Source organism: Patiria miniata, unplaced genomic scaffold (assembly GCF_015706575.1).
Source record: "Patiria miniata isolate m_02_andy unplaced genomic scaffold, ASM1570657v1 HiC_scaffold_3, whole genome shotgun sequence".
Classification (NCBI taxonomy): domain Eukaryota; kingdom Metazoa; phylum Echinodermata; class Asteroidea; order Valvatida; family Asterinidae; genus Patiria; species Patiria miniata.
This window is the reverse complement of record NW_024037069.1, coordinates 6,344,081-6,349,942: the sequence shown is the minus strand read 5'-3', so window position 1 is coordinate 6,349,942 and position 5,862 is coordinate 6,344,081. Positions and strand designations below refer to the sequence as shown.

General features: G+C 42.4%; 1 long non-coding RNA gene across 1 annotated transcript; it reads left to right on the top strand.

The window, feature by feature from the left end:
• The first annotated feature begins 976 nt into the window (after positions 1–976).
• On the top strand, positions 977–5,334 carry LOC119738165. Its single transcript, XR_005272432.1, has 3 exons — positions 977–1,924; positions 2,888–3,057; positions 3,532–5,334. It is a non-coding gene; the product is annotated as an uncharacterized LOC119738165 (long non-coding RNA).
• The last annotated feature ends 528 nt before the right edge of the window (positions 5,335–5,862 follow it).

The window sequence follows — 5,862 nt, the reverse complement described above, 5'->3', positions numbered from 1 at the left end:
GACGGACCGGTAGCCCGTGCAATAGCCCATCCTGACAACCAGTGGTGTTCGGCACTGTGTCGGGAGGGCACGGGTGACTAGAGCCCACCGAAGTGTGACGGCTAGTCCCCTCGGGCTGCCCCGTGATCGGGGGAGGGCTAGGTTCCCAAAGCGGCGCTCGTTGCCGAGCCACGCTTGCCCTGACGGCCCTTCTTGGGCTTTGCTCCGGCACAGGAGATATGTTTTAGGGGAACCTTGCCGGAGTGTGCCTTTAGTTTGGGTGTTCCGTCCGAGTTGACCGGAGAAGGTGACCGAGGTCCCCTTAACTGATCGGCGGAACTGCCAACTCCCCCAGCCGACTGTGGTTGAGGGTGCCGGACGAGAGACTGCTGCCGCGGTAACGTCGGAGCGTTAACGGCAGAGTCCCTTGAGAACTCGGTCCGTCCCGTGGGAGAACTATCCCTTCCGGTTAGTGACAGATCGGCCCTCCCCAAACACTTCATATTTATGAAATAAATGAAACCAAGAAGATGATGAAACTCTACAAACTAATGATTACTAACTCTTTTATTAAATACTTCTCTTAAACGCAAAAAAGGGTAGTAAATGACGAGGCAAACAGCGAGCTATTTCACGCATGTCCTACCCGACCTGCCGCTAAGAGAAAAGAGGACGCTCACGAGGCACGCATGCCGCGGGGTATTATGGGTAGGGCGCCAGAGGGCGCTATTGTATATAACTCTCAGCGGAAAATACCTGCCGGTAGGGGGAATATGCATAAGTAGTATTGCTCTACAGGTAAGTAGAGTGAAGTAGACTGCTCTGTTTCATCTTAAGTGGGGTCAGGGAACTAGACTACAAGAACGTAGTTGGTTTTCTTGGTTTTTCCAGCATCTACAAGCCCAAAAATTGAAACAAGTCAGTTTAACAATATTTGTTATTAAACATACTAATCCTCCAAATCCATTTATGTCGGAAAATTGCAGCAAAAGCAAATGTTGTACATTTCCTTTAAATTATCATTATGACACACTTTAATGATGCCTGGTCAATAAATCTTGCTTGTTAGCAGCTGCACACATTTGAAATATAAAACAGAAAAGAAGCTTACATGCATGATTGCCACTAACGAGACTTCATGACATCTCTTACTGAAAGGAAAATGGTCAAGGAAATTGAGAGGTGTTCAAGGAACTTCAAAGGTGTTTCGAAAATATATTTGTGTTTGGTACATTGTAGGTCAATGCAGGCTTCTTTGTGATTGTTAACAACATCCTACAAATCGATGAGGAAGCCACCTTTGATGAGACCGACGATGTTTATCAACGCAAGGCAGCTCTTTGGGGCCATAAACTGCAGTCTCGTTACCCCCGAGGTCTCTCTCTCTCCAGCGATCTCAGCTTCGCATCCACACGCCCGACTCTCAAACGGATGACGACTTAAACGAGAATTGGATTTCAGTGTTCAGCACCCAAGAGGATCCACAGTTAAAGCAGAAACATCAATTTTTCTGCCTCCTAAAATCCTGGGACTTATCCCTGGAGGTAACCAAGCACCTTTGCCATGGTCCCAAAAGGTCCAGGCTGTAGTCACCCTCGCACACATCACACTGACTGACAGACATATTGACTCACTGACGGTCGCTAGTGGACCGGGCAGAGCTGTAGGATTACCCGGTTACACCAATGAATGGATTTACTCGCCCGTCCCTACGCTGCAACAGCAAGAATATTGAATTTGAACTGGTTCAGTAAAACCAATCAACCAATAACCTTGTGCAAACGAACGATCAGTGATAAGGAGCCAAATGATCGTGACAGTGGGTTTTTTATAGACAGCTTTTCTTTGTCTCATCAAACAGGCGCTGGCGATCAGGTTCCAGCTAGTATCTTCCTGTATCAGAACGTACAGCAGGCTGTTTCGTCTCCCACACTGAATTATGCAGGTAGGCGTGAGGACGGATTCAGGGGCATGTTGGGTAGCCGCATCATTGCTGCTATGATGCCTGTTATCAGTGTCTTCAGCCCTTATAAGGAGCTCGTCGAAACTTCGACTTCGTCTCCAACTATACCAGACACCTTATGACTTGGTAAACTTGGGCTCAATGTGGGTCATGTTCTACATTAGAAACCTTGAATACTATAGTATGAAGTCAATATTTGGAGATTATGGGTTTCACACTTGAAGCCAGATATTAGGTCCAAGCTGGAGAGAAGCTCGTGTGTAAAAACACCTGTGAATGCATCTTATTAAATGTAGATACACAACAACTGAGGTCCATGGTGGATTCTGGTTTTTACATGTATGTTAAAAATAGGCTACACCATTGTTGGTGACATTGCTGTCGTCTTAACTGCTTGGAAAATGCATCCACATGTAATTAGTACGCATCCAAATCATTATTGATTATTAAGATTTAAACAATTGTTCCGAAAACCTACTTCTTAATTAGAATGCACCGATTATCTTCAACATTAAGGGAAAAACACGGAAAGAATGTTGCAACCTGACGCTGCTTTTTTCTTCATATATCATCTCAATGAAGGTCAGTCATTGCAAAAATTATGATAAGACATGAATCTGGGACTGAGAAACATTTCCAATTTTTTTTTCTTGACTCTCCATAAACTGTGTACACAACCGCTGAAGTGGCGTCAGGTTGCAACATTCTCTCCAAAAACACTGCGCAATAGAAATTCATTGAAAATATGCCAAAACTTCTGATTATCACTGACATTATTGTTTATATCTCTACATTGTGTTAATGTCGCCATACATCAACTTTTGTAGAATAAACCTCATTTTTTTGTTTATTCAATTCTTAAACTCTTTGAGGCATGCATAAAAATTGACAAAACCATTTTGAATGATCTTTTTACGGAGGAAAATCTTTCTTTTTGTTTTCCAGGTGAGCAGAGTAAGAATGAGACGGTCGGTAGTGCCGAGTGCGTGTTCTGGAATTTCACTGTGAATGATGGGCGTGGCGATTGGTCCACACAGGGATGCAGGCATGAATCGCTACCCGATGGCGTCATCAGGTGTCTGTGCGACCATCTAACCAGCTTTGCTGTTATTGTGGTAAGCACAAAAAAGTACATATTTCTTTCTTGGTCAATTCAAATAATCTATTAACAGTGCCATCTCTTATCAATGGAAATTATTGTAAGTCAGGAACTGGTTTTCTCAAAAGCGGTTGCAAAGGAATATTGATTTCGTGACGTTGTGCCCACTCATCGGACAGGATACAAGACGGCCTTTTCTTGGACCTCAGCAGCAAGCTGGGCTGTGCTGTCTCTGTTGTGGCTGTACTACGTACCTCTATAGCAAATAAGATTGCTTAATTTGAATGTTTATCTAATTAGAGCAGTCAATTTATCAAGGCATTAGTCTAAATACTTTGCACCGCATCATTTAATGTTGCAGTTTGCGTAAATCATTTTAAGTTTCAGGGATAATATAATAACATATTGTTGGTATACAGAAACTTGTTTCAAGCAATCCTTTGTGCTCTTCACAAATTATCAAGCAGTGTGTTTCACCGTTAATACGTAGGAAACTCTGTACCAAGCATCCCCAGCAGATCCTGATCAGCCCGTGTGTTTCCTTGCTGGCTCTCTACCTCATCTTCTTGCTGTGTATTGAGGCCATGGCTTCCAGGCCGGATTGCATCCTTGCGGCTGCTCTGATCCACTACTTCATTTTAACCTTCAATTTGATGCATATCTCTTCGGGTAGAAAGATCAGGTGTTTTTGAACCACTTTAACATTTAACCCTACGAGCTGTGAAGGGGCTCACGCGCTAGGCACTTTTTTTGGTTCTTAACTTTTTTTATGAAGCTATCGCCCAATTCCCTTGAAACTACATGTGTTCCTTGTGGTTTGAGATGGTATGGTCGCTTTTCTTGTAGGAGTTCACTTGGGGGGTCAGCCGCCCCTGGGAAAGTTGGGCCTCCAGCCAAAGCCCATTCACTTGTGCACAAAAACAGCACATTAACTTGTGCACAACAAAAGCTCTTTGTGTTTTACCGCCTAGTTGAGGTGCCCTCAAAACATTGTCATCAATCATCCTGGCCCAGTGACAGCTGGGGAACCTATTTAGACCATTAGAGAAAGGATTGTGTACACAGAATGGTATTTGACACCGAAATCAAAACTGCCTCACGCGTGAGCACCTTGGGAACTCGGCGTCAGTTTTTTTGCTTCGCAGCTCGCAGGGTTAAGAGAGGGGCATTAATTATATTAATGATAACTCACAAAGAGCGGAAAGGATGCTTCAAGAAAAATATGAATTTTGGAAACAAAGATTGAGGGTCCCACACATCTTTGTGAATTGAAAAGAAAATAACCATGTAATTGATGTACAGTAGCGTTGTGCATCGGGTTGGGTTGACCAGGCCAAACCGACCCGAAACATTATTGATATAAACCGAATCTGACCCGACCTGACAAAAGTTCAAGGAAAACCGACCCAAAACCAAACCGATCCGACAAAAAACCCCCAGAATATCTGGCTTGGGCAACTGTGGCTGCTTTTTGTGCCTGAACTTAGCCGTGTTGCGTGAAAATCGTCATCTCTCAGTAACTGAATCATCCCGTGCGGTACTCACAACGGGACCTACTGGTGGGCCTACATGTTATATAGATCGTGCGTGATAGACCGCAAACCATTTGGTCGTACCGGGCACAGTGACTCTACAATAAATAGTACACCGTGTGAATTTCTACACTTTTTGGGGTTATTTTCGATTTATTTCTGGTTTTTCCAAAATGGCTTAACCGACCTGACCCAAACCGAAAATCGCAGATGGAAAACCAAAACCGACCCGACTGAAATGGACAAACTGACCCGACCCGACCTGACCCAAAGTAGGTTTCAGGTCGGGTTTGCACAACACTAATGTACAGCTTTTATATGTTTATTGTGGTTATCTTCTCGTTAATAATTCTTGTCCGATTTTAAGCAATTATTTATTGAGTCAATTTAAATGACTATCAATATTGAAGGATTTTTTTTATTTCTGAACAGAAAGAAAATGTTTCTTTACAATTTTGTCTAGGTCTTCCATTGCTGATTGCAGTTGTTTTTCTGCTCATTGATTACATGTACATTAATTATGAAAACCCCAATAAATAAGTACATGTACTTTGCTAAATGACTGTGAGTATTGTTGTAAATGTAATGTTCATGCTTTGAAAAACTGCCCAGTTTTCAAATGTCGCAGCTGTTAATCCAGTGAGACTTGGATATTTCAAAAGGACATTTTCTCTTTCAGGCATGGAATTTTTCCTCGGATCCGCTGATTTCCTTGTTTTTTGGTTTTTTTTTACTTCTCATGAATACCGTTACAAATTGAAAAATACTGTACAAAGTCTTATGTGGTTCGGAGTTTCCTTGTTTTTTTCTAAATTCCCAGTTGCATGCCTGCTCTTTGGGTTGTAAAATACAATATTAATCGACTACCTGTTGGGCGGTTCCAGAATTGGTTCTGTTTAGAGAACCGGAACCAGAAAATTCAATAAAAAAATAAGCCCTTGAAATTACGCGTAAAGCAACTCAGTGCAATACATATTAATTTCACTACATATTGGTTTCAAATGAGTGTTTTTTTCCTGTGAAACTATGGAGATTGTGTTATTATAAGCAAACTTAGCGTTATTACTTGAGTTTCTGTTCCTTTTCTATGATTTTATTTACCATGACGGCCGCCAACCATGTAGTATACCAATATAACATGGTTTGAGGGTGGACAGTTGATATTCGCTCCCCAAGGTATTGGAAGTTGACAAACTAGTTCCCGAGGCGAAGCGGAGGGAACTAGTTTGTCAACTTCCAATACCAACTTCCGACTGTCCACCCGAAATAAACCATGTTAATTTGTTTTA